Below are 27,879 nucleotides of genomic sequence, written 5' to 3'. Positions count from 1 at the left end.
TTATCTTCACTGCTGGTAGGAGATATTTTATTTCCTTCCTGTTTGCTGATCCTTGTTCTTCAAGGCCCCTCAGCCCAGGCCCTTTCTAGTGTACCAGGTAACATCATCATTACCAGGCATGTTGGAGCCCATCTGTCACCTGACACACTGTCTTTATAGCCACAACAGGCTTGCATGCTGGCCACCAGACCTGGGCATGGCTTCTCGGTAGTAGACAAACCTACTTCTTGGCACATCCACCTACCAGACACTTCTGCACCTGTCGCTCCTGGTGGTCACCCAACAGCATTCAGAGGACAACAATCTCCACTTTGTCACTGAAGTTCAAACTTCTGCCAACCTCCCTTCTGGCTTGCTGGAAGCTAGAGTCACCCATAGAACAAGCTTTAGGATAATTTCATTTCAGGTGTAACCTGATGGCAAAGGACGACCCCACACAGATGGGTTCCATTTCCAAGTGTGAGGATAGAGCTGGAAGCAGGCAAGGGGGGCTGCAATGAGGGTGTGAAGAGGCACCTACAGGGCTGGTGATCCCTGAGGGATGGCACCTGTAACAAGACCAGAAACACGTATACCACACACGAACCTTGACCCTACTCACATCATCCTTGTCTTCAGCTGCTCTGACAGGTGAGGTGCACCTCAGACAACACAAATACAAACTTGCCCCGAGATGGCAGTTCAGGGATGGAGAGGAAAGCTTTGTGGCACCGAAGGGGAACAGTGGCTCAGCTGTCGATTATATGGTTTCTCATCAGCATATGTGAACCTGATGGCCTCCTAAGTTGCTCGTTCTGGAACACTCCCTGACTGGGTACCATATATCCTCTGATTTTCCTGAACCTTTTGTTCCCAAAGCAAACACTTTTAAACAAAGGTGCTATCAAGCTCCTGTAGTTGCTCGTAAAGGTCTGAACCAGCTGGGACAAAGATGTTAAACTGATACCACTCAGGCCAGAGGGGATGGCTTAAGTGTATGAGAAGTTTTTTCTCCTTTGGGGTAAAGTAAGACCTCTTGAGTACCAGAATTGCGCTGTGGAGGGAAAAAGCAAAGGCTCCCTGTAAGGGGCAGCCGGAACTTTCTAGGCTATCGTGGTATCAGGAAGACATCTTCAGCTCTACTTCCGTGGTACTATCCTGAGTGAGGAGTTGAGGTCGGAGAAATGGAGGGAGCATCAGGTTTGAGCTGAGATGTAGACGTAAGCTGGTATTTAAGGAGAAGTGTGTTTCTTGGAAGCCTAGCAGACAGCTGTGTGGGCATCCTTGAAGGACATATTAAAAAAGGTGTGTGTGCGCACGCGAGTGCATGGTTTGTGCGGTGTGTGGGAGGGGGAGCTTTATCTATAAAAATAGCACTGCAGAACATCTGCTGGGCACCCAGAGGACTCCCAGTCCTTGGTAGAGGAGAGGAGGAGATGTGTAAACAAGACTAAAGCAGGTGTGGCCAAGTGGCCCCTGCTGAGTAAGCCGGGTGCCTACTTACACTACCTCAGGATAAAGGAGGACAAAGAAGGCACTTGGGAAAGACAGCTTCTGCCACCAAATCAGTCACCAAGTCAGTGAGGTGCCCCTCCAATCACCCAGCCATAGAATATGACTTCTCTCTAAAGAGGAACAGGGTTGTTGGATACGTTTGGAACTTCCTGCCGCTGAAGGAATAGAGTGGCAAAGAGAGCAGCTGGGGGTGGGGTGGGGCTCTGCCCGCAGGCAGGCAGGTGTCTCTTGTAGATCCACTTAGCAGTTCATTACCAAGCTCCATCTGCCTGGATAACCATTACTCATGCCAATGAGTGTCTGAGGCTGCAGTGCCACTCCATCTGGGGAACTCTTTGGTGAGAGGCACTTCCTTTGGGCCATGCCTGGGACACTACCACCTGGGGAAAGGATGGCCTCTCTTTTCTAGAGCGCAGAACAATTGCAGCACAGGTTTTCATGACCAGATCGTGGTTTCCTTGGTGTCTTCATTTTGCTGAATTGACATAGCACCCAGCACCCAGCACCCAGCACCCAGCACACAGCACCCAGCACCCAGCACACAGCACACAGCACACAGCAACCGAAGGCAGCAGTTCTGTGTTGACCGTTGGAGATGCATGGGGTGCTAGTGTGAGGAGTGGAGCGTGGGCATTTGAGTTGTTAGACCAACAGTTTGTTCTTATCTATGAGTTCGTTTTTTCTTGGGTGGTGACCAAGCTTTTGAGCATTAAGAATTTAATAGGAGCTGGGGAGATGGATCGGCTGATAAAATGCTTGCTGTGAAAAGCATGAGACTCTGAGTTTGATTTCTCAGAACCCACATCAAAAAGTTAGGTGCAGTGGTGCACCACTGTAATACCCATGCTAGAGAGGCAGAGACTGGCAGGGCCCTGGGGCTCACTGGACAGCCTAGAGATCTAGCTTAATCAGTAAGTTACAGGTACAATGAGAGATCCTGTCTCAAAAAGCTAGAGTGTGACTGAGGAGGACACCTGACATTGTATTTTGTCTTTCTTAGCATAAACACATGCATGCACACTAGCATACACAGATGGGAACACACACACACACAATTGAATATATAAAGCTCCATTGATAGTGTGCTTGCCCAGCATGTGGGAGTCCTTGGGTCCATCCCCAGCACCACATAAGCCAGTCGTGTGGCTCACACCTGTCATCCCAAGCAAATAGAGGCAGGAGGATCTGGAGCTCAGAGTCATCCTCAGCTACAAAGTGGGTTTGAGGCCAGCGCTGGCCATGTGAAAAAAATTAAATGCAGTTTCTAAAGTGGCACCTGGCACCAATAAGGTATCACATGATACAGATCAGTGTTTGCTTTACCATGCTGACCACACTGAGCCTTCCAAGGATATTGAGAGCACTATTTACCCCCTGGACCTCTGTCTTAAATCCAAGTTTAAGGTATTCCTCTGCAATCTTCCTCTGCAGGCAGTGCAATGGTCAGTGCCATCAGAAATCATTCCTGCAGTATCTCTGGCAAATAATCAGCCGGACACTTGTGGGGTGTACCAGGACATATTCTTTGCCCTGCTCACTGCTCTGCTTTCATATTAAGGCCATTTAGGGAAGTAATGCTTCAGAATGAGCTGGTTCATTGGTTGTTCATGTGGAACAACAAAATTGGTCTACCTCTTGTCCTAAAACAGTGTGGGCCCACTTGCTCCATGAAGCCTTCCCAGCCACTAGTGTAGAGAGATGAGGGCTTTGTGTGTCCAGAGTCTATGGAAAACCCTATGGACTTTCAGTAAGAACCAAGGTGGAGGAACAGCCTAGCCTACCCAAGAGCACCACAAAGCTTGATTCTGGTTCAAGCTGAACAGCCCCCTTTGTGACATTTCCTGGGTATTCTCTGCTTGCAGATTTGAAAGCCCTCAAGATCCTTAGTTCAGCAGATAAGTCTTCAGACCAGGTGGCTCGGGACTGTGAGCTCCAAGGGGGAGGGTTGTTTGGATCTGGAGAAGTGTAAACTTATTTTTTAATGACCTCTCCCAGCTTTATATTATAAAAAACTTTGAACACTAGAAAATTTGGATAAAAGGCTGGAGAGATGGCTCAGTGGTTAAGAGCACTGGCTGCTCTTGTAGAGAAGACCTAGAGTTGATTCCCAGAACCTGCATGGTAGCTCACAACTGTCTGTAACTCAAGTTCCAGGGGGATTTGACACTTGTCTTATCTCTACAGGCATTGAAGTTTATCCTGAGGATCCTAAATGGTGGAAAAATACCTCTCAAGAGATGGAAAGATTCTAAGAGCCAGAGGGAATGGATGACTCCAAGGAACAGGACTGATGATCACATGAACTCTCAGAGGCTATAACAGCTTCTACCAGGCCTGTATAGGTTCAAGCCGGATGGGTTTCCAGCACTGAGAGGAGAATTGGACATGGGCTTCTACTCCATACTAAGAAGCTCTCTGCAACTGATGTTGACTTGCAAAGGAAAATAGTTTTCTCCAATGAAGTATCACTGGGTATATTAGCCATATTTCAAGGTAGGCCACCTTCCAGTAGTAATTGGCCAACAAGTTTAATAGTATTTATTTATATATTGTATTTTTTGTAGAGTTTATTTCGTGTTTTTTTTCTTTTTAAGAGAGAGAAAGAAAGGATGTGGAATTGGCTGGGGAGGAGTTGGGAGGAGTTGAGGAGAGGGGAAAATTGTGATCAGAATTCATAGTATAAATTTTTTCAATTAAAATAAAAAGAAAGAAAAACGCCTCTTAAATTTTTCACAGCTAAGATTTCAAATCTGAATGTGAGAAGAAGTTGCCTTTAACATGCATCTTTTACTTGAAACATCACCCAAAGGGAGGTAAGGAACTAGAAGGGAGATAAAATTAGTGTACCAGAGAAAATAAGTCACCTTTATGGAAAATGATCACCACTGTGAAAAGCATATGGGCATATTGCTGTGATTAAAAAATACAAACAAAGCGAAGTCTTATGTTTCAGAGTTTCCCAGTAAGTATAGAAAGTGAAGAGTTTTTGATAGTCTGAGCAAAATCATAAGTGGAAATTAGAACTGTAAAGCTGGGGTTGGGGATTTAGCTCAGCGGTAGAGCGCTTACCTAGGAAGCGCAAGACCCTGGGTTCGGTCCCCAGCTCTGAAAAAAAGAACCAAAAAAAAAAAAAAAACTGTAAAGCTACTGTCTGTTTTAGTTTGTGCCAAAGTCACCAGATGAGCAAGTCTGTTATGTCAGACACTGGGTAGAATATGAGCATTTATTCATCTGCTGCTGCTGAAAGTTACCTGGCCCAAGTCATGTGCCTTTCCAGGAGTATCCAGAACCTGAGAAACACTAAGGAGAGGAAGCATGGGAACCTGACTAGCCCAAGCACTTGGGTCAGCTAAAGTTTTTGGGGTGGGACACACTCCTTCCTTCCTACCCTACGCCCTGATTGTTTCTGTCTTGGTGCCGGCCACATTTGCACTGTCAACTCTGCCTCTAACAACCCTTTGGGGAGAATCATCCTGGAGAGGAACACACTGCTTTCAGTCTAGTTTTGATTCAGAGTTACCTTCTAGTCAGGCCAGATTATAATAGCTCATTGGAACTTAAGAAGCAAGAGGAGCCACATGGATGCATTTAGGGACACTGTGCAGATGAACAGACTCCTGGGGTGGCATGTGTGTCTGGAGAGGCTGGAACAGGGACAGAAGTCATATCTTTCCATATGGGGACTTGGGTCCTACTTGGAGGCGCAGTGGTCAGTTAGACTCAGAGCTACCACCTCACTGTGCTGTACTTTATGCCTTTCCATTGGAGTTTTCTTTTTTTGTACTATTTAATATATTACTTTTATTAATTATTTGAGAATTTACTATAATGTATTATGGTCATATCCACCCTCCTCCCCACACTTCACCTAACTCCTCCCAGGTCCACCCTACTTCTCTGTAACCTCTAAATTTTGTCTTTCTTAAAAATAATCCACTAAGTCCAATTTATGCTACCCATATACTTATAGATATGATGGGTGAGAACCCATTCATTGGAGCATGGTTAACCTATTAGGAGTGAGATAGGGTGGCATTATCAAGTCAAGGAGAGCCTCAACTTTGTACCTGTCTCAACCTCCCAAGTACTGTAATTGCAGGATTTTATCATTTCTCTTTGTCCTGAACTTCTCAGTGTTTAGCATGAGGTCATAGAGAGCCAAGCATTGTCGGAGTCAGAGAAGGAGAAGAGAATCCATTCCAATAACCTTGGGGTTGGAGTCTGGCTCCCAACACGTGTGTTTCTGTTTCCAGAATGAATGCATTTCATATTTTCACAATTTATGAAAAAACATTTTAGATGCATGTAATACAGATCAAGATTAATCAATCTCTGCTCTGGAAAATCAATCTCTTGATAAGATTCCTTAAAACACCAACATTTAAAACTGAAGAATGTGGTAAGAAGATCTAGAAAGCTGAGAATGGGGGAGGGGGACAGAAGTTCTCAAGAGAACTATGATGGATACCCTCTTGACATCTTTAGCATCTCTGTGGGGCTTAACTCCTGGGGTTCCACTGGGAACATTTCTGGTGGCTTGAGCTTGAGGTTTGCCTCTCTCTTGATTGAATTCCTATCTGATAGTGATACTGGTTCATGACCACAGTTGGAGAGACATTGGCCAAAGGCATGAGTTGCTGTTGCAGGGTACAGGATCAGCTGGATGAAATGGCTAAATGTGACGTCGGGCAGGCAGGCAGGGCAGGCAGGCTTGGTGGAGTCTGCCTTAATCCCAGCACTTGAAAGGCAGAAGCAGGCAGATCAGTGGGAGCTTTAGGTCATTCTAGTCTACGTCATGAGTTAAAAGGCATCCAGTTAGATGATATGAAGACACAGTGAAACTCTGTCTCAAAAAAAAAAAAAAAAAAAGGAAAGGTGACTTTGGACAAAGAGTCCTTAAGGTCCAGGACTTCGTGAATGCTGGATATCCTTACTCCACTGCCCAGTTCCCTCCATCACAGGCGTCACCGTTGCCAAGCTCCTGTAACTACAGAGAGTTGGGTGCCAAAGGGGAAACGTGTGGCTCCCAGGAAGCATACACAAACACTTTGCAGTGAAACATTCTGAAGTTGATGCTCAGAAGATCTCTGAGTAGGGCCTGTCACTCCATGCTAGAGAATGCTTGCTTTGTAAACAGCAGACACCAGAGTGGCTGGGAAAAGAGCTTAGTCAACAGAGTTCTTGCTATGCAAGCAAGGACTATCTCAGTTTGATCCTTAGCACTTATGTAAAAAGCTGGTCAGGGTGGTGAACTGGAAAAGGGGATGCAGGAGAGTCCCTGGGGCCACTAGAGAGCCAACCTAGCCAACTAGTCAGCCCTAGGTCGAAGTGAGAGACCTTGGCTTAAAAAGAAAGCTGGGGCCTGGAGAGACGGCTCTGCCGTTTAAGAGCACTGACTGCTCTTTCAGAGGTCCTGAGTTCAATTCCCAGCAACCACATAGTGACTCACAACCATCTGTAATGGGATCTTATGTCCCCTTTTGGTGTGTCTGAAGACAGAGGTGGTGTAGTCACATATGTAAAATAAATAAATAAATCCTTACAACAACAAAATAAACAGGGTTGGTAGGTGTGAGGAACAAAACTGAGGTTGACTTTTTTGACTTTCACACACACATGCACACACACAAACATACAGATACATTCATAGAGATACACACAAACATGTATATACGCACACATACACATGTATTCACATATACACAACAGGAAGACCTGGTAGAGGCCTACATCATCTTTCCTTCCAGGTTGAATTTCCATGATTAAAGTTCTGCTTGTAAGTTGCGTTCACTGGCTGAAGGTATCTCCTAGATGAGTCAGTTCCCCAACACTCTGGCTACCTCACCCATGAAGAGCAGCATCTCTCTGTCTAGAAAATGCTCTTGGGCAGGTAAAATGATTCTGCCCGTTAGCAGGCACTTTGGTAGTTGTCTGAATACCCCTGTCGATTGCTTTCCTCTGACATGCTTTGGGATCATTTTCCATATAAATAATGGACTCTTTCAAGGTGTGGAAGTGCAAGCACTAATTCCAACAGAGGTAGTTTTATCTTTGTGAGTTTGAGGCCCAGTCTAGTCTAGATAGTGAGTTCCAGGATATCTAAGCCTATGTAACAGACCTTTCTCATCTCCTTCCCTCTCCTCACAAACCAAACCAAACAAAACAAAAACAAACAAACAAAAAATGGTCTTAATGTGGGGTCTAAGTTTGGGATATCCTGAACTAAGACATGTGCCTTCCTCCTAGAAAATGGGATGATACCCAATACAATCTATCTTTTCCCTCTTTACTCACTTTCTAATTAGAGGAAATTATAGATATGATCGTATACTGGGTATAGTGGGTGAGGTCATTACCATCAAGTCCCTGAGTACTGTCTGACTTACATGGCCATCTCCTTGAGGCCATGACACCAGGTCGCAAAGTATAGAAAGTGACACCCACTGGCAGTCAGTAAGACTACCTGAAACCCCTATCCACATGGTCGAATCCTCTCAGGGTCCTACCCATCAGTTTGTTGCTTGAGTTACTAGTGTTAGAGCTAGTCAGTTAACTTTCACTTCCTCATCTGCTTTAAAAAAGGAAGTTAATAAAATCTGCCTTCACTCCAAATGCCCTTGATATCGTAAAGATAGCTGGAGAAATCTCTCTAAGGTTTTTGACCCAGACCAAAGGGAGTTGGATGAATCCAAGGGAGTGGACCTAGCCTGTGAGTGTGATATCGTCAAACAACGTATTTAATCATAGCCTACGTTGCCGATGATGCCCTCATTCTCACAATTCCCAGAAGGACATTTTGCCCTTAATAGCTCTAAGCTTTTAAATCCCTGTCCCATGGCAAACCCATTTTGAATGAATGTTGTCCTTTGGTTATTAGCTGCCGGGAAAGACCATGGGGTGTCATGGTCTCTATCTTGACAGCCAGGATGTTTTCTTCTCAGAAGACAAGGTAGTGTTTTGTTTTGTTTTGTTTTGTTTCCAGCCTGTAGGGGGCAAAACCTCTTGTTGATGGTTTTAGAGAGCCAGGGAGAAAGCTTCAGGAAAAGACCAGGGAGCCAAGGGTTCACCCTAGCAGCAGTCATGTGACATATGGGCTACTTCCCTATGTACTTCTTAGCCTGTGAAGAAGGCTAAGGAGGTGGGTGTTCTTACTGTAAAAACTGCTGTCAGTATTTCCTGAAGCTGACACAGAGACAGGGACATCAGAATTGTTCAGGTGTGACTCTAAAACCAAGTTTTAGGAAGAAACACTCTGGCTGTTACATCAAAATGATACTCTTCCTGGTCTCCAAGCAAGCAAGCAATGTTCATTTTTGTCCCCCACCCCACCCCCTTTTTTTTCCTGTTAAGCAGAGCTGTGATCCAGGGAAGGGCAGACTGTGGACAGAAGCCCTTCTCTGCCTTGCCCATCTGGGCTCAGTTATATACTATGCACTAGGGTTCCAGGCCGGGGCTGTAGAGTCTGGTGGAGGTACAGGATGGATGGATGGGCAGTATGACAAAAAGGGTGCTAGCCAGGGACTGGCAGGATTGGGTGGAAAGGTTACAGGCAGGTCCAGTAGGGCTCAGACACTATGTAGAGATCCTGGAGCCAATGGGCCCCTTAGTACCTGGCTCTGCCTGCAGCCGGCCCATGGCAAATACTGGCTATCAAAGCCTTCAGCACTCCTGAATGGGACAAAGAAAAGGCGCATTAATGATTAACTCTGCTAAAAGCTCCGGCTTTTGTATTCCCATGGTGCCTGGCCTATCTGCCTGCCATGTGACCGGCTCTGGCCATTTTCTCGCAGATTGGGGAAAGCTAGTGAGCAAACACAGGTGGTTCGGAGTTGCCCGGCTGTCAGGGACAACCGCAGGCAACAGCAGCTATGCCTGGCGAAATTAGCTGTTCTGTTTGCCTCCAATTTTGCTTCCTGGTGCTCTTACTTTCTAAGTCGAATGTCATTTTGCCCTTATTTTCCACTATTCACAGGAGCTGCAGAAAAAGGCGGCAAAGCCCCCGCCCCACAAAAAGGGAAAGGGAGGCACACAGCCTCGTGTTCTTTGAACTCGGCAATAACATTTGGTGATCAAATGCAAAGGCCGGGTAAACTAATTAAAACCCCTCAGGTCTTTAACTCCCTGCAAGAGCAAATTGATTCTTCTCAAAGGGAATTATTTTAGTGATCCTGACCAAATACGCAAGCCACAGAAGTGACGTCATAAGCCGGCTAGACAGGACCCCAGCTGAGTACCCTGTGATGCAGGGGCCATGGCAAGCACCCACTGGTGAAAACTCAAAGCTGGATAGGGTGCCATTGGAGCCTCACCTTGTCAATTTGTGGTGGTTCAGTGTCAAGGTCCCTCTAGTGGCATTTTGTTTTGTTTTGTTTAAATTTATTTCTTCCTTGGCCCACATCAGATAGACTTTCTTTTTCTTGTTCAAATATTTATATGCGTGTAGTATTGCACACTGCTTCCATTGCTCACAATCGCGGCCATAAAGCATAGATTATCAGCTCAATGTGATAAAGGCCCTTTAAGTCAACACCAGAAATGAGCAGAAAATGAAATAAAGTTATAAAAAGGAGAGCATCAGTGTCTACAACGGGTGTGTCAGTCTGCAGGGACTCAAGCCATTAGCTACAAGAAGGAAGCCATCTTTTCACACCAACAGTACCACTGTTAGCAGCCTTTTATATTTAAATACAGCATCCAGCGGTTTCCCATTTAAAACAGAGGATGAAGAAGAAAAGGAGGAGGAAGAGGAGAAGGGAGGAGGAAGAAGAGGAGGAGGTGGAGGAGGAAGAGGAGGGAGGAGGAGAAAGAGGAGGAGGAGGAAGAAGAGGAAGGTGATTGGAGTAGAGGCATCTGTTCAAATGTTTCGCAGGTGCTTCTCTGCTGCCCTCTGCTCCCAGGATGGTTGACACAAAAGAGACTTTTGGAGCCTCAAGCTTATCATTGTGATGTTTTCATGAGGGACCTGGTGGTGTTGAAGCTGCATTTTCCCATAGTGCCTAAGCTTTTGATTTGTGTGTGTGTGTGTGTGTGTGTGTGTGTGTGTGTGTGTGTGTGTGTGTGTGTGATGAAGATTGTATGGCTACAGACCTCAGTTGCAGGGGAGACTAGATTATTCTTATATGCATGATAAACTCAGTGTGGATCATTAACAACTACCACAATTAGATAATTAATTCTGGATTTTGTTTGGTTTGTTGTCATTGTTGTCTTGTGGATGGATACTAAAAGATAATTTATTTTCCCTTGCAGGTGCTTACAGAATAATGGTCATGCTACAGAGAACACAACTGTAATTAAACAAAAGTCATATTTATCCAGCAGGTATGTGGAGCCTGACTGTGAAACTCGCACATAAGGGTAATCTTATGATGTTGGACTAAAAAACTCAGCTTCTGGCTTCTTATTCCCAGGGCGTCTCTTAGTTATTTAACAAAACCAAAAGTTGGTTGCAAACAAAGACCAATGCATAGGTAAATGTTTAACTATACTCACCAAGAAATTGTGTGTGTGTGTGAGAGAGAGAGAGAGAAAGAGAGAGAGGGGGGGGGGAAGAGAGAGAGAGAGAGAGAGAGAGAGAGAGAGAGAGAGAGAGACTGTCATCAAACAGGATCTTATTAACGCTCATTAAAGTAACCAACCACACCTGAACATTTTGAGCTGATTCCTAGGCTGTATTCCCACTCCCTATAAGAATTGAAAGCAGGATAGGAAATTCAGTTCAGTAGTAGCTTGCTCAAGATCTTGAGTTCCCTCCACAAAGTAAAAGAGAATTGAAATTATAAAAAGTATTCACTGACCATGATAGAAGAAAATAAACAACAGAAAGCCAGTGGGGAAGTCCTCAAACACGTAGAGACTAAATGATAGTCCAAACAATACATTGGTCCAGTTAAGAAAAAAAAATCACGTTAAAGAAACTCAACTTAAAGTAAAAGAAGAAGAAAAAGTGAACGCATCACATCAACATTTATTGTGCACAGCTATTGCATTGTGAAGATAGAAATTATAATCCTAAGTGTGTAAGTTAAGACAGATTAAAACCACAAATCAGTAGTGCAAGCTCTTAACCTCCTGAGCCTAGAAGAAGAAGAGCAAATAAGCAACAACATGTACAAGAAAAGAAGTTCAGCGAAGGGAAAAGCAATTGGGCTTTGCTAATTTTTATTAGCAAAGCAGAGAACTTTTTCTTGGGAAAGATCAATTTAACTGACAGACCAAGCAACACACAGACATAAAAAGAAAGCCATAAGTTACTGATATCAGGAATAATACAGGAGAAACTACTATAGACCTTGCAGACAACAAAATACACACAGGAAATACTTAGTATAATTCTGCACATCGACAGAGCAACTTCAGTGAAATAGACAACTTTCTTGAAAAGCACAAATGGCCATAGCTTTTAGGACATAATTTTAAAGCCTCATAGTGATGAAGAACACCGGGATTTAACTAACTGACCCCCCCCCCCGAGAAATCTCCACACCTGATAGCTTTACTGCAGAATGGGACCAGATATTTAAAGAAGAGATGGCATATTTTCTGCACAATCTCTTCTAGAATATGAAGGAGAGGAAATATCTGCCAATTTCTTATATGAAGTTAATTCTATCCTGACACCAAAACTAGACAGACAACTTAAAAAGAAAATTAAAGATCAATATCCCTACTAAATACAGGCAAAAAGTTCTTTAGCAAAATTCTAGTAAGAGGAATTCTTTAATACATCGAAAGTTATATACCATGGCCAAATGGGATTTGTTTTGTAGCTGCAAGGCTGGTTCAATATTGAAAATCAATTAATGTAATTCATCTCTTTAAATGGCTAAGGAGAGAATCCACACAATCATATAAATCTACAGAGTAAGTACTTACCACAATTCCACACCAACTCATGACTAAGAACTCTCAGAAAGAGGTATGGAAAGTCAGCTGAGCGATTAAAAGTGTTTCCTCCTCTTGGAAAGACCAAAGTTAAAATTGCAGTATCTACCTACCTCATGTGTCTCACAGATGTAAGTCCAGCTCCAGGGGATCCTTTCCTGGACTCCAAAGGCATCTGTATACACAGACCACCCTCCCCAGCACGTGCACATACACACAAATGCACACTCACATACAAACACAGACACATACACACACACAACCCACATACACACAGCACACACACACCATACATACCACACACACACACACACAAACACACACCACAACCCCCATACACACAGAGCACACACACCATACATAACACACACACACACACACACACACACACACACACAGAGTAAATACAAGTCTGAAAAAACCTTGGAAAAGGGTAGTTGAAAACAGACTCAGCGTTGTAAAGACTATTTGCAGAAACACACACCTGACACTATGTTCGATGACAAAAGTCTGAGTATCTCCCCTGTTATTGAAAACACTGTGAGTGTTCACGGTCCCATCCATGTCTACCATGGCACTGGAACTTCTTGCCAGTTGAATACGGCAAGAAAAGTTAATGAAACTCATATTGGCCAGAAAGAAAGAGCAAAACCTTTTGTTTCTTGCACACAACGCCATCATTTCTATAGAGGATTTCAAGAATTTACAGAAAATATTTTAGTGAGTAAATCAAGGCAGGGCACGAGAAAAATATGTCTTCCTCCATTCTAGCAATGGCACGTGGGCACTGAAAATAAAGTGTAGTAACATTTATCAGTTCTAGAAAGAAGGGAAGAAAAGGAAGGAAGGACAAAAGAAAGAAAGAAGGAAAGAGAGAAGGAAAGAGAGATTGACTTATGTACATCAGGTAGAGTGGCACTTGTTTGTAATTCTAACCCTTGGGAGATAGAGGTGAGAAGTTGGTTAATTTGAGGCCAGCAGAGGCAGCAAAGTGAGACTGTTTAACAAAAGGAAGTCAGAAAGAAAGGAGGGAAGGAAATGAGGAATTTAATCAAACAAGTATAAGGTATCTATGCTGCCAAATCCATAATGCTGATATGAAGGAGGCAGTGAAGACTTAAAGGAAGTAGAGAAAATATACTATGTTCATGGATTGGAAGATTAAATTTATAAAGATGCCAATTTTCTCCAAGTGTACATAGAAGATTAATATAGTCCTTATCAAAACTCCAGCGAGAGTTAAGTAAGTAGTATTTCTCTAAAATTAATCTGGAAAGGGCAAGGGAACTAAAATAACCTACATATTCTTTAGAAAAAGAAAAGAGAAAGGATCAGTTTTTCATGTCTCGGTAACTTACTACGTGACTGCACTTGACACAGTGACAAAGGTTATCAGTGGAGGAAGACAGCGCGGAGATAACTGGACACCCCAAGGCAAACTGCACAGTGACCCAAGTTTCGAGTCTTAGACAAAAATTAACTTGAAATGGATTATGGACTTACATGTAAAATTACAACACTTTTCGAAGAAGACATAAAGCAGCCCTTTAGAGATGAACCAAAGGTTTCTTAGATTTTGTACCCAAAGTATAAAAAGAAAAACATCATTAGACATAGTAAAGATTGCTTGGTGAAAGACCCTGCTAGAGAGTGTATCACAAACCACCTATGTAATGATGATTTAGACAAAGAATATATGAAGTCTCAGCAGAAGAAGCTCTCCAAACAATCCTGTTTAAAAAATGGGTGTGAAGGGACATTTCATAGCCGAGGATATGAATATTAAATACAAGCACAGGACTGAAGGAAATCATCAGCCATTGAGGATGCTAATAAAAACCAGAGTGAGAAATAGTGACAGTATCTAACAACAGCAAGGAAGTTGGGAAATGGTGTCTGAGGTTGCTGGTAAGAAGGTCAAGCAGTACAACCAATCCGAAAAACAGTTGGATCATTTCTTTTAAAATAAATGCAGGGCTGGAGAGGTGGCTCAGTGGTTAAGACCACTTGTTATGTTTTGCAGAAGACCTGTATAACCATCTGTAACTCCACTTCTGATCCAGTGCCTTCTTTATGACCGCCATAGGCACCAGGTATGTGCATGACACACTTCCATACATCCAATAAAACAAGCACACACCAAAAATAAAATAAATCTAAAATAATAAAAAGTAAACATGTTACCATCTATGATCAGCAGTTGAGTTCTTACACATTTCTGCCCAAAGGGATGAAGGCTTATATTCCCACAAACATCTTTGTGCAAATTAGTTTTAATCATGACAGCCTCAAGCTGATACAATGTGCATGCGTTTCAATGTCATTCAATATTCATGAGTGACATTAGATACAATGTGATAAATCATATCATAGGATACTACTGGGCAATAAAAAGGAAAACCAGGACTGAAAAAATGTCTCAGTCACTAAAATATATATATATGTATATATATTAGCATATATATCTAATATATACGTATATTATATAAACAAAAACTATTGATGGTTTCCAGATAACTGTATTGAAGCAGAAAATTTTGATCTTCAAATATACCATAATGTGTGACTCCATATATGCAACATTCTTCATATGTAAATGAAAGAAATGGAGGACAGTTTAAAAGCTGCTAGTAGTTAAGGAGAGGGCAGGATGGGAAAGAAACTAGTGGCTGTGACAATTTGTAGTGTCCTTTGTTTCTTACTGTGTCTTCTTTATGCCTCCCCCAGGTATTGTGCATTTTCTTCTGAATTGCTACCTAAGGAAGTACATTTCTTAGTATTCGAAGCAACTTGTGAGGATGGTTGATGCCTCTTCTAGGCACAGGGCGTCCCACACATTCATAGCCAGCATAACAGTGGGGCTCTTGTGAGCCCCACAAAGGGTTGGGTTCCCAAGGGGAGCCTGCTTCCTTTGTGAAAGTGTGGGGAGGGAAGCGATATGGTGTTAATCAATACACCCAGTGATAAATGTTTATCTTGAGCAGAAAGCAAATAAAGGCGGGTTAGCGAGACCTTTATTGCCTGCTGTGGAGACAGATCCACCTACAGCGGCTGGAGTCTTTTCTAGGTCATGCAGCAGAAAAGTTGAACAACCGTTTTCATTTTTTTTCCCGAAGTGCTAGGATGTAGAGGAAAATCTTTGCCAACCATAATATGTAGTATTTATAGATTCTAAAAGTTTCATGAATGGTTTGTGTTTCTCAAAATGGAAAACTACGTTAAGTCCGAAGCCTAGATTGAAAGCATGCGGAGGCATTATATGTGGGCGTTAGGAATTAAGACTAGCTTGAGAATCTTAGAGATGTTCTCCTGTCTACACCTTTTGGGTTTTTTAACTCTCTAGGGCTCCTCTGGACGACTAGTTGAAACATAACATGGTAGGTCCTGCTTCTGAATACCTAGCCCAGGTCAGGCTCTTGCACTGGGAGTCAAGAACTGGAAACATTTGTGACAAGTTCCCAGCTGCCACTGTTCCTGGTCAAAGGACCCTGCTGTGAGAATCCCTGTTGGAAGGCACAGGCCCAGGCTATTTAGTTTGATGTCCTTATACCTGGAGAACTCACGGTTGTTATTGAGAAGGAGTACACTTGCTGTTTCATAATTTTTCTGACCTGAGGAGAATTGCCAGACAGCTGGAGTGTGGTTCTGTATTTGGCAGCAACTGGAGTAGCCCTGGAAGGGCAAAGAGCAAAGATGCGACATCAGGCAGAGTTGCCGTGAGGTAAAGGCTAAGACTGACTTAGCACAGGAGAATAAGCCCTTGACTCGTGAGACTGCTTGAAATCTTATTGAGGATCTTTTTAAATTTACGAAGTTTATCGAGAAAACTAAAGCCATTTTCTTTACCATTTTGGCAAGGAAACTCTACTCAAAAAACCACACGTCTGTATTTATTTATGTGTGGATAAGTATGTTGGTGCATATACTTGTATGTGAGGAAGTCAGAGGACAACTTGAGGGAGCCAACTCCCTCTAGGCCCCAGGGACCAGACTCAGGTAGTCAAGACAACTGGAAAACTCCTTTACATATGTCATCATTTTGCTAGGCCTCTACATTAGCCTCAGACACACATGAAGTGGGAAGGAAGGTGGCGGCTTCCAAGGACTCTGTTAAAATGGCGGTGAGGAGATGGATTCAGGGAGCATTTTTACTCCCTGCACAATAGAACATCACACCTAGAAATGATCACTCTACCCTGTGCCCACGAACAAGGATTCTGGAGTAATGAAGAAACTTGCAGGATGAGAGACTTGTGTAGCAGAGCCAACACAGCCTTCCTGAGCAAGTAGAACCCCGGATGAGATGTCACTGTCCCTGGAAGAGTGATTCAGTACAAACTTCAGGGGGATCAGCTTTTACAGTGCTGATCAGCTGTGGAGGACAGGGAAGGTGGAGGAAGCAGAGCTTGGCAAAGAGCACGCTGAGCTACGCTGCAGCTTATAGGAGGCGAATATAAATGCCTCTGTGGTTGAATCCTGCCAGGAGTGTGTGTGTGTGTGTGTGTGTGTGTGTGTGTGTGCATGTGTGTGCAAGCTTTGTCAGCATTGTTCTACATGTTTGAAACCTTGGGTACAAAGATGCTTTGGTTGATCTTTTGCTGCAGTGAAAGGTCTAACAGGATCAACTGAGAGGAAAAAAGCTTTCTTTTGGCTTATGGATTCAGTGTTTCAGTTTCTCATTAGAAGGGAAAAACAGGAAAGGGGCTTGGTTTTCTTGCCCCCTAGCCATCATATTCTGCCAGAGAGGTTTCACCTTCTAACGGTGCCACTGCCTTCAAATAAGTACCAGAAGTTGAGGAACAAATATTCAAAATTTGAATCCATGGGGGACATTTTAGACATAAATTTTAAGACTGGCTGCAGGGAAGAGAAGATACTTGGTAGCACTGTCTCTATTTCCCAAGCAAATAAAAAGATCTCTTGCAGAATCCCACTCTGATAAAAGGATCCAGCATAAATTGATTTCCCATGGTTCAAAAGCCTTTATTCAAAATTACCATTGATCTTGAATATAATCTCTGTCCTGGAATAAGTGAGCCAAGAGCTAAAGGGAATTCCTTTCAATTTAGGGAAGAAACATGAATAATTCTTACTGAAATAAATAAGACAAAAATATTTATAGGAGTTATCACAGATTCTTTTTTTTTTGTCCCCCCTCCCCGTTATCACAGATTCTTAAGCAAAGGCTGTTTTTTATTTCCACAAATCTATTTGTTTTTATATACTATAGCAATGCATTCCTGGATGTTACCAGGACCTTGGTTATTGATGTAAAGAACTACATTTCACAGCATCCTTTGGGCCTAGCCATGTGTCTAGGGTCTGGCCAGGAAGATCTACAAAGAAGAGTTTCATAAGAAATCTTTTCATTAAAGACTGTTGATCTGAGCTGGGCACAGTAGCTTCTGCCAGTAATCTCTGTATTTGAAAAGCAGAGGCAAGAGGAACAGAGAGATCAAGGTTAGCCCATAATACACAGTGAGAGTCTTGTCTCAAACAAACAAATACACGTTATAGGTCTATCATCTTGCCTGGCTAATGCCATCTTGGATTATAAAGACAGAACATAGCATAGAGATAGCTGATAAGTTAGTGAGTTGAGAAGGGCTTCAGAAAATATGTAGAGCAAAGCCTGCATCCACAGGCAAGAATAATACACTGTTTCTTTTGTAAATAGTTTTAGATCTCTCCTACTTACAGTTAAACTCCATCCTAAGTAACAAAAATGCATGGTGTGTGTGTGTGTGTGTGTGTGTGTGTGTGTGTGTGTGTGTGTGCGCGCGCGCGCGTGAGTATGTGCATGTGTGTGTATTTTGGACAGGAGAAATGCCTTCCTCCAAAAGGACATAGCTTTCTCACATACAGGAAACAGGTGATTCTTATTCTCCTCTAGACACGCTTTTCTTTTCCAGGCTTTTTGGTGCCAATATTAAGTATCTTTTAAGATGTCCTATATAGTTTGGAATTCAGAAGCAGCAGTGCATCATTTAGATGTTAATTACATTTAAACCAATGGCACTATAAGCAAAGCACACGTCTGGAATATGTTTAAAACATACGGGCATTCATCTACAAGGGGTTATTAATTTTACACTTTCCATCTGGAACCCATGAAGCAGCCATTCTCTGAGATACTAAAGATCCAAGGTCACGCAAAAACATACATTTGCATGAACACCAAGGTCTGGAGAAGTTTGAAGTTATCTGGCCCCAGCAATTCTGAAAAGATAATATTGTAGCCTGCTCTCTCGTTTGCATAGTTAAAGCTATGCGTGGCCAAGAAACTCAAAACATTATGCCTAAAAGCCATTTGGAAAATGACTGGGTTTAGAGAATGGTATTTAATTTGCCTTTTTTTTTGTACCTGCTAATTGTCTTTCCATTATTAGCAAACTAAGTGTCAGAAGACATTAGTGTAAACTAGTTGGGGAGGGTCATGCTGGGAGGTTATACTGACCCTGAGTGGTGAAAAACTTTGTGGTTTAATATTGGTGTCACACTGACCTGGTGAACAAGAAGTACACATGTAAAAGAAAAGCCAAGAAAACAAAAACAAATGCTTAAGTGTTAAGACAAATTCTTTTTTGTTCATTTGTTTGGAAACAGAGTCTCTCTATGTTGACTGGGCTGTCCTGGAACTTGCTCTGTAGACCAGGGTGTACTCAATCTCTTTGAGATCCATCTACCTTTGCCTCTTAAGTACTGGGATCAAAGGCATGCGCCACCACCTCCCCACCCGGTAAGACAATTTCTAAACATGGGATAGAGTAGACGTTTAACTTAGCCTGCTTGGACCTCACCAGGGTCACCTTTCCAAGTGCTGACTTCTCTGGATCGTGAATGCTTTTCCTTCCAATAGCCCAGACTCCTTTACTACACAGGAGAAAGATCCAGAAATGCCCCAGAGCTACACATACTCTAACAGGGCCCTGTAGCCTGTCAGCAAAGGGACTCAGAGGAGATGAACCCCACATCATGATGGAGGTCTGGGGTACCACATTACCTAGTTCTCCTGCTTCATCAGGATGAAGCCACCATCCTGTTACCTTTCCTGAAACATCCCCATTACAAGCTTTTCCTTCTTCCTGGCTCACTTATGGCATACTGTTTGCTGTATCAGGGTCTTTCTGGGTAAACTGGGGTACATTTGTTTTGTGTTTTAGACAAGTGATTTCTCCCTATGTCCTTGTCTGAAAGTTACAGGCAATTGCTCCCCTCTATTCTGAGGTTGTTCTGAGGTTTAGACAGATCATTGTGTAGCATACATCCAATGTCTGAGATGCATTTAGGGCAGAACCAATTTTATTCAAAGGGTGCTGATGAGGTCAGGGGCTGGGGGCTGGGACTCTTGAGTTCTCTGCATCTTTCCCTCTTTAAAGTTGCTTTTAGAACAAGTTGAAATTGATCAGAAATCTGCTTATAGGTTGGTTTGCTGTTTTGTTTCTCAGTAGGACAAAGCCTTACAAATGCAAAGCATGTGCTCTGTCCTGGGCTACCCTCCCCGCTCCTTTACTGTGTTTCATTGGTCTTCTGGTTGGATTGTAAAGTATTGGGTGACAGACTGTACCTGAGGTGACTAACTATCTCAGAGTTCCGGAAATGTTCTGGTTTTAGCTTTGAAAACTTAGACTTAAGGAAACACCCCAGGTCAAGAAATCAAGATGGCTGCCGTACTACATTGTTTTTTGCTTGTATTTCCATCTCCCTGTCTAAGCATAACAGCTGGCATAGAGCGTGCAGTCAAGAAGAATTTGAGCAAGTACCCATGGAAGAACATGTGTGACCTTTGGCTGTTGTCTTTCCTTAGGAAACTGTTCATTGACCTGAAGGTCAATTAAAATGTCCTTGCACAGACTTAAGATACCTACACCTTAAACCTTGGTTGTACTGTGTGATATGGTCAAGGGTCACAGTGTGAATAGAATTAATGTTGTTAGGAAACTCACTCTTTAATATGCAGGTGATCTTGGGCAGTTTAGGTAGGACCCTGGTAACCACAAGGCCCTTGTAGGCAGAAATGAGGCAGTTCAGAGGTAGAGGTGACTGTAAGGGACAGAGGAGAGGAGGGATGAAATTCTCACTACCTTTCTTTGACCTTGAGTGTGAAAGAAGGGCGACAATCAAGCAATATAGGCACTTTTTAGAATACTGGGAAAGGAACAAAACGAGTATGCCGCTGGAGTCTCTGTAGAGGAAGCTATCCATCTGTGTCTCAACATTCCACAGAGACCCATGCTGAGTTGCAGAAACTAGGAAAGAAAGTTGCGGTTTATACCACTGTGCTACTTTGTTACTGCAGCAAGAGAAGACTCGTACAGACTTCAGAATCTTTCGGAAATTGTATCAACTTTCCATAATAGATTCTTGCCCTCCACACAACACCATCTCCTCATACTTTGACCTGCAGATGAATAACTGTAACTCTGACCCTGAGCCATGTTCTGACCCAAAGCAAGATGGGGTTTTGAGGAAGATCAAAGTGAAGCTAGGGGTTCTCAGAAGGACTGGCCACCAGACAGGCTCAGGGCTTTATAGAACAAGAGCCTTGGGTGAAAATCACATGTCACAGAGAGAGGAGTCAGTTTCTAGCATCAGAGAGCACAAACCTGGGAAGATAAGAAAAGGTGGCAATCACTAAATTTTAAAAATAAATTCTTGTTAGTGTAGTTAATGTAGTTAATATATACTTTTTTTCAGTAATTAATACCCATAGTTCAGTTAGTAATTTTTCCACATATAGCATGCTGCCTGTATGAAATTGAACTCTAAAGTTAATTTCTGAGCAGATTCCTTCTGTCATATGCATAGCAGAGATGAAATTTGTTCGCTACGTCAACAAATTAGGGAAGTTTCACAAGCCAAAAAATAAATAAATAATGCCAGTTTAAAAACAAAAGATACCAATCACTAAATTTTAAAAATAGATTCTTGTTTAGCTAGTATATAAAACAATGGGTTTTATTATTTATAAAAACTTATTTAATATCAGTTTATTTAATATTTAATAAATAAACACATATTTATTTAATATCTGTAAATATTATTATATTGTTACATTTATTTTTACACACATGTAGTCATATGTTGCTCATGTTTACTTCTCTTTATTACACTCTCTTGGCCCTTTCCCCACCACCCACAGGTATCCTATCTTCTCCCGAAAGTCCTATTTCTGTTTTCATGCCTCGGTGAATTCTATGGCATCTGCAAGCATTTACAGTTCTACTACCGGTGTATAAGGCTTCTTTTCCATAACACTTGTTGCTCATTTCCTCGTCATTCTAACTAGGATCCTGATGGCTAAGAATATTGAATTTTTTTCAAATATTTATTAGACTTTTTTATTTCTTCCTTTGAGAATTATCTTTTAAATGCAGTTGCCCACTTATTGATTGGATGATTTATGTCTTGTTTTAAACTTTTTGAATTCTTTCTATATACTGGTTTATCCCCTCCCATATATATAGTGGTGAAGATTTTCTCCCATCCCATAGGCAGGCTGTCTCTGTCTGCTGTGGTTTTTGTTGTTATTGTCATTTGTGATGCAGAGTACTTTAGTTTTACATTATCCTGTGCATCATTTTTTGCAATTATTTCCTGAGCTATTGCAGTTCCTTTAAGGAGGTCCTTACAAGCCTGTTTCTATAAGTGTTTCCCTAAGCAGTTTGAGTTTTAGATGCTGAACTGAGACATTTGGCTTATCTGAACTACAATCTGTGCAGGGCCAGTGTTATTCTCCTACAGGTAGGTATTTAATTTTCTGAGGAGCATTATTGGAATGTATGGTTTGGTCATTTTGTTGAAAATCAGATGACTTTACTGCATGGATTTATTTCTGGGTATCCTATCCTATCCTACCCTACCCTACCCTACCCTACCCCATCCTGTTCTACTGATTCACACATCTGTGCCTGTGCTGGTATCATGGTGGGTGTTTTTTTTTGTTGTTGTTGTTGTTTTGTTTTTTGTTTTTTTTTTTGTTTTTGTTTTTTTGGTTCTTTTTTTTCGGAGCTGGGGACCGAACCCAGGGCCTTGTGCTTCTGTTTTTTTTTTTTTTTTTTTTTTTTTTTTTTTTTTTTTTAACTATGACTCCGTAGTACAATTTGAAATCAGGTACTGTGTTATCTCCAGCATTGCCCTTTGCTTAGGACTGCTTTAGTTAGTCCATATCCTTTACATGTCCTACATATTGTAAGATTAATTTTTATATTTTTGTGAGGAATGGCATTGGAATTTTGATAGGGATTGTATTGACTCAGTAGGTCACTTCTGGTGATGTCAGTTCTGCCAATCTATGAGTATGAAACTTTTCTTTCTTTTCTTTTTTAAAATGTATTCACTTTACATCCCCATTGCTGCTTCCTCTCCATCCCCCTGCATCCCCTCTTTCATAGTTTCTCCCTTCATTCCTCCCTCTGCTTCTCCTCTGTGCAGGGGCTTCATTCTCTTCACTCTCTTGACCTCTGGGACTCTTTACTGTCTCTCTCCCTATTGATCCTGCCCTCCCATTCCCCTCCCCACCCTTCTCCCATCCAGTTCCTTCCCTCTGCCACCTATGACTATTTTGTTCCCCTTCTAAGTGTGATTCAAGCAACCTTGATTGCGCCCTTTTGTTGACTTTCTTTGGGTCTGTGAGGGGTGTATCATGGTTACTCTGTACTTTATGGCCAATATCTACCTATCAGTTAGTACACACATGCATGGATGCATGTCCTTTGCTGTCTAGGTTACCTCATTCAGGATGATATTTTCTAGTTCTGTCCATTTGCCTGCAAAATTCATGATGTCCTTGTTTTTATTAGCTGAATAATATTCCACTGTGTAAATGAACCACATTCTGTATCCATTCTTTGGTTGAGGGACATCTGGATTGTTTCCAGTTTCTGACTATTACAAATAAATCTGCTATGAGCATAGTGGAGCATGTGTCTTTGTGGTGTGGTGGAGCATATTTTGGGTATATGCCCAGGAGTGGTATAGCTTGATCTTCAGGTATAACTATATCTAATTTTCTGAAAAACCTCCAGATTGATTTCCAAAGTGGTTGTACAAGTTTCTAATCCCACTAGCAGTGGAGGAGGAGTGTTCCTCTTTCTCCACGTCCTCACCAGCATGTGCCATCGCTTTCGCTTGAGTTTTTGATCTTTGCTACTCTGATAGATGTAAGGTGGAATCTCTGGGTCATTTTAATTTGCGTTGGTGACTAGGAATGCTGAGTGTTGAGCATTTCTTTAAGTGCTTCCTGGCCCTTTGAGTTTCCTCTCTTGAGAATTCTCTGTTTAGCTCTGTGCCCCATTTTTAAATTGGGGTATTTGGTTTGTTGGTGTCTAACTTCTTGAGTTCTTTATTTTAAATAAGGATCATATCATGTGGCTAGGGACACTTTGACTTTTTCATTTCTTACTTGTGCCTTCTTCATTCCTTTTTCTTGACTTTCTACTTTAGACTTGATGCACAGGATGCTGGCTGGTATGATAGCTCAGCAGTTAGGAGCACTGGGTGTTCTTCCAGAAGTACAGGCCTGATCCCTAGTATCCACGTGGTGGCTCATCACCATCTGTTCCAGGGGATCCAGTGCCTTTTCTTATCCTCTTGGTTGAATTTTGGAAGCTTAAAACTGTTTGTGTATAATATCACTGTGAAGTCCTTTATAGTGTCTCTTCACGGCTCCCCCTGGTAGACTTGGAGCTAGTGCCAATTGTCTCCTATCAGTTGATTCTGGGGTCCTCTCAGCTCAAGGTCTCCCTGAAACCTCACTTGCAGGATGGATAGCAAGTATTAGGACAGACATTTGTAGAACTCATCGGAGCAGCTCAGAGATTAGTTTCTTTTTCACTGGGGCACAAGATGTGGCCAGGTGCAAAACCCCAAGAGAAGCAGCCAAACAGAATGCCCGGAGATGAGCTGGTCCACCTAGAGTTACAAAATGTCCTTATTTTATAAGAACTTATGGTCCACAACTCTGTGTGTCCAGGGCTCACAGACACATGACAATATGTCAAGAACATTTTCTCAGGGAAATCAGGTAAGGACAGGGAGGAAAAAGAGCAGGAAGAACTGAAGCCCAGACGCATGTTATTTCATAGCTGTCTGTGGGCATTGTCATCTGGCCCTGTGCATGCTAATAGACATATCCTTCATCTATCTCAAGACAAGGTCACATTGCTTTTACATGCTCCCACTGCCAACCACTGACTAGAGTGTGATGCAGGGGTATGTGCCTGCAGGTCCTTCTGGAGTCTATATGAAGGGGCAAAGATGAAACTCCAAAACAAGCAATGGTGATGTCATTTCTCCATGGAAGTGAGAGCATCCATTGATCCTTATCAATCCACTGTATGGAACCCATAGGACTGTGAGCTCACACACTGTCAGACTCTGGGTGGGGAGGTCAAACTCTGAGGATCTTATTATCCTCTTGACTTGGTTGTAACAGTGCAAAGTCAAATAGTAAGTAAGACACGTGTTCATCTCACTGTAGGCACGATTCTCTTTGTTAGAGTTCAGTGTCATAGGTTGGAAAAGGAACACACACACACACACACACACACACACACACACACACACACCATCACTGTTACACAGAAACATCAGTAAGTTTAATTGCAACATAAAAGGGCTGGTTTGACTGCTTTCTCGCCAACGATTCTAAGATCTAGTAAGAATCGGGGTGAGGCAGGCAGACAATTTATGAGGTCTGCCATGTGTGAATTCTGAGGGTTAAATGGGTGTGGTCATTTAGTCAAGGGCTAGGGAATGGGAGAGTAGAGCTCAGTCAGGTAGATCCCATTCCTGCTTTTCTCTGTTGATCAGAGCTCACCTGGGTGGGTTTACCCTACCATCTGCACCTTTAGCTCAGCTCACTGGTCAAGAAAACCTTGCCTTTTTCTTTTTTTTTTTTTTTAATTAAAAAAACGACTTCCTCTTTCTCCCCTTCCTCTCCCATTTTCTCTTACTTTGGCGCTCATAGGTTTTTATTCTATAAACACTCTGTCGTCTTTGTGACATGGACTCATTCAGGACATGTTTACAGTACTTAATGACATCTCCCTGAGAAATAATGAGAATGCCTTTAAAGGTTGTCTTCTTCCCGTGCGTGCAGCGGGACGGCACGCCAGGCCTACGAGATGAGAGCCGAGGGTCTGGCAGGGGGAAAATTGACTTAATTTCTTTTCACCACATGAAATGGGGTGTCTGGGAGAGATGACCTAAATGCAGAGCCTAAAAACCAATTAATTCTGAATTGTGAATTTGTGAGCGCATCAAGCTGTGTGCAGAATTTCCGATGAGGCAGACGACGCATACCTGGCTTGTTTGCGAAATGTGAAGAATTTTCCACCTAAATACACCTAATGGTCTGTTATTAAAGCACAGCTTCAGTCCTGTCACACTCCAGCTTGTAGACCTGCATCAGTTCCTCATGAGATGCCAGTTCAGCCTTCAGCCTGACTGCTGATGCTGGGTGTTACTGCTCTGGTCTCCCTAGGGTTGGCTGAACGCTTTCTCAGGGTCCTTTGTATGCTACTGTCACTGTTATAAAGTCAGGCTGTGTGTAGCAATCCACATCCGTCCTTGGCATCTTAGGATCAGACAAAGACTGGTCCACATTCCCTAAGAAGGCTCCTGGTGCTCTGCTGATGTTCAGTCCATTCATTCGGATGTCTCTGCTATGATATCAACCCGATTCTACCACATCCGGGTTAACTCATCAAGGGCTCCCTGAGTTGGCTTTGCAAGGGGTACCAATTTGTGTGTGTGGAACAAAAATGAGTCAGATACAGCACATACTCCAAGGACTACATAAGAAATCGTGAGGTATGAATAGAAGTAATTGCCATCACCCCAGGTTAAATTCGGTGACCTTTAATAAAATCGTAAGACAAGAGAGGGAGGGCTCAAACATGGGGAGGTCTGTGGGGGGGGGGGCAGGGAGACAGAGACAGAGAGAGTGACTGAGAGATGGACAGACACACAGACACACACACAGAATTTTCTGTCTACTGGATGGTAGAGTGTGAGGTATGTGAGTGATCTGTTGGACAACACATGAACACATGTATGCTACATGTTTAGTCTGCTGGGTGGAGGGACATGAGGTGCTTAAGTGTGTGAGCTATGTGTGGATGGGTGGCATGTGTGAGTTGTGTGCTTGCTAAGTGTGGGTATATGAAGTGTGTGCTTGCAATTGTGTTTGTGGGTGTCCTATGCGTCTACTGTAGGGTAGGATACAAGTTGTGTATGAGTTGTGAGTGTGGTGGGTGGCATGTATGGGATAGTCATGTACGTCTGCTGGATGTGGGGAATGTGATTTGTGATTGTATGACTTTGTTAGGTGGGTAACTGTTGTCTGTATGTGTGAGTTATATACATGCTGGGTAGCAGAGATGGGGCAGTCACCTGTGTTTGCTGGTGTGTGTGTGCGTGTGTGTGTGTGTGTGTGTGTGTGTGAGAGAGAGAGAGAGAGAGAGAGAGAGAGAGAGAGAGAGAGATATCTGCATGGGGAGATGAGACACTGTACATGTGTGAGCTATGTGTGTGCTGGGTAGCATGTATGTGTCCTATGTGTCTTCAGGGCAGCAGTGATAAGATTACATTGGCTCAGGTTAGTCCCCTAATCCAATATGGCAATACATAGGTACAAAAGTGGAGACCTAGGAATCCACCTGCAAGGAATGCCAAGAAGGCCAGCAAGCTGCTGCAAGCTATGGTAAGGCATCCTGTACCTGATTCTTAGATTTTGATCTCCAAGATGGTGAGACACTAAATGTATGTTGTTTAAGTCCCAGGCATATCAAACCTTTTGATACTGAGAAGCAACTTATCATCTGTAAATTCACATGCAAGGCTCACACAATCTAGTCATAATAAAAGAAATCACGCACACAAATCTCACAGTGTTTTAAGTAAGTTTACAGTTTTGTTTTACACTACGCTATACTCACAACTATCCTTTGTTAGACACAGCCTGCCGGTCTCAGGTTGAATGTGCCTGGAGCCATCTTGCTTGTACCCCCGCCCCCCCAGCAGCTCTTATAAACTCCACAGCCCACAAATGAAAATCTTTCGACATTGTCAATCTTTGAACACTTCTAGACTAACGTTAAATTTCAAGTTTCATGGTTTATGTTTTTCTCTATTGCGACTGTGTTTTTTAAAAGAACATAAACAGAAAAGCAAGCAAGTGGCCAGGTGACTGTGAGCTTTGGCTGTGGGCTTGTTTTGCTTGTAGTAGCTGACATTGTTGTCACCTGCCAATTCACTGAAGTCCCTTTTCCCTACCTGACCCAAGGTGCATTCACTTGGGCCCAGGGTTAAGCTGGATAAAGTCAGCTGGACTCTCACCTACTCTGTTGTTGCAGACAAATCCTTTCATTCTTGTCTTTTCTTTCAGCTTGGTCTTCTGTTTTAAACCCCACTGACCCTTCTCTGCCTCCTCCCCTCTCGCTTTCTTTTTTGGAGGAAAAAAAAAACATTTCAGAGCTCTGCTGAATTCACTCATAA

At 42.7% G+C, this 27,879-nt stretch overlaps 1 protein-coding gene across 15 annotated transcripts in view; it reads left to right on the top strand.

Moving 5' to 3' along the window:
* The window catches only part of LOC120101725 (uncharacterized), a 98,037-nt gene that overhangs the window by 64,431 nt on the left and 5,727 nt on the right, over positions 1–27,879 (top strand). For 4 of the 15 annotated variants that reach the window (XR_015684659.1, XR_015684658.1, XR_015684656.1 and 1 more), the window contains 3 exons: positions 3,679–3,987; positions 10,744–10,815; positions 14,402–14,471. The gene's annotated coding sequence lies outside the window, so the exon portion shown is untranslated. Of the gene's footprint in view, positions 1–3,678; positions 4,210–4,230; positions 4,308–10,743; positions 10,816–14,401; positions 14,520–18,984; positions 19,118–27,013; positions 27,086–27,879 lie in introns of those variants that run through there. The other 11 variants (XR_015684673.1, XR_015684668.1, XR_015684663.1 and 8 more) reach the window with 7 other exon arrangements.

This window comes from Rattus norvegicus, chromosome 3 (genome assembly GCF_021556685.1).
Source record: "Rattus norvegicus strain SHRSP/BbbUtx chromosome 3, alternate assembly SHRSP_T2T, whole genome shotgun sequence".
Classification (NCBI taxonomy): Eukaryota; Metazoa; Chordata; class Mammalia; order Rodentia; family Muridae; genus Rattus; species Rattus norvegicus.
Note: the sequence above shows the minus strand (reverse complement) of the source record. Positions and strands in the feature narration are given on the sequence as shown.